The sequence below is a fragment of the Anneissia japonica genome, unplaced genomic scaffold (genome assembly GCF_011630105.1).
Source record: "Anneissia japonica isolate Jap-2015-1 unplaced genomic scaffold, ASM1163010v1 scaffold288005_len623695_cov211, whole genome shotgun sequence".
NCBI classification, from domain to species: Eukaryota; Metazoa; Echinodermata; class Crinoidea; order Comatulida; family Comatulidae; genus Anneissia; species Anneissia japonica.
The window spans coordinates 266110-267332 of NW_022701263.1; positions in this window are offsets into that span (position 1 = coordinate 266110).

The following is a 1223-nucleotide window of genomic DNA, read 5'->3' on the forward strand; positions in this document are numbered from 1 at the left end:
TTGGGCACGACTTCCGCCTCATTTTTACAATGCGAGAACTCTATCTTGTATTTCTAGTATCTTTGATTTACGTCCAATCAATGAAGCTGAGAGCGAGTAGAAAAAACACATGGAACCTGAAATTGAGGGCGCAATGAAAATTTTGGCAATTAAAACACTCACTAAACAATTTTTCCGAAGTTCTGTATCTTTGTGATGAATTAATATGATATCAATTTTGTCTCGTTTTGTGGATTATTTCCCAATCATGGGCAATTTTATTTCTGGTAAATAGTAAAATAATATTATGTTTCATGCTGTGTCGATGTTCCGGTCGACCAGCGGTGGCGCGTGTCAGAATTTGCCGACAAGGGGTCCGCGCATGTCCGACGACGGGGTCCAAGCCAAGGGGCCGACGAAGCCTCTGTCGACGGCCTTCTACCTTGTGTAAAACAATGGAAACATTTATAAAAAATTAAATATCTTCTCATATGGAAGATAACTTCCTGTTTTGCCCTGAACAGCACGGATTTCGAAAAGGCCGTTCTTGCAACACTCAGTTATATTGCATGTTATTTACAATTGGTCGTGTTTGAAGGAAACTCGATATATATGGACTTTTCAAAAGGCCTTAGTGTCCCCCCATGGTAGCTGTTGACAAAGTTAGAATCATATGGAATAAGTGGGCATTTGCTTTTATGGATAAAGGCGTATTTGTCAAATAGAAAACAAATAGTTAGGATGGGACAGAGTTTTTCTGACTGGAGTCCAGTTACAAGTGGGGTACCAGGGAAGTGTAGGCCTACTTGGTAGTTTATTATTTTTAATCTTCATCAATGACCTTCCCTCCGTTGTAAACTCATTTGTTGCGATATTTGCTGATGACACGTCTAAGATGTATAGAGTCGTTAACAATCAAATTGATGCAGAGCATTTCCAGCATGATATTGAGATGATGTATAAATGGTCTGTTGATTGGCAATTACCCTTTAATTGATCTAAATGTAAAATTGTACACTCCATGGGAAGAAAAACTACAGGACTTATATATTACATGGGTATTGTTAGTGATAGAGTAGAACTTGAAAGTGTTTCCAATATAAATGATTTAGGAGTAATAATAGGCCTAGATGTATCCTTAAAAATTCCGTAACAAGTAGCTAATGTTATTAAAAGATCAAATAGAAAGATTGGTCTTATAAAACGTTCATTTAGCTACTTAGATACTGAATCCGTTAATATAT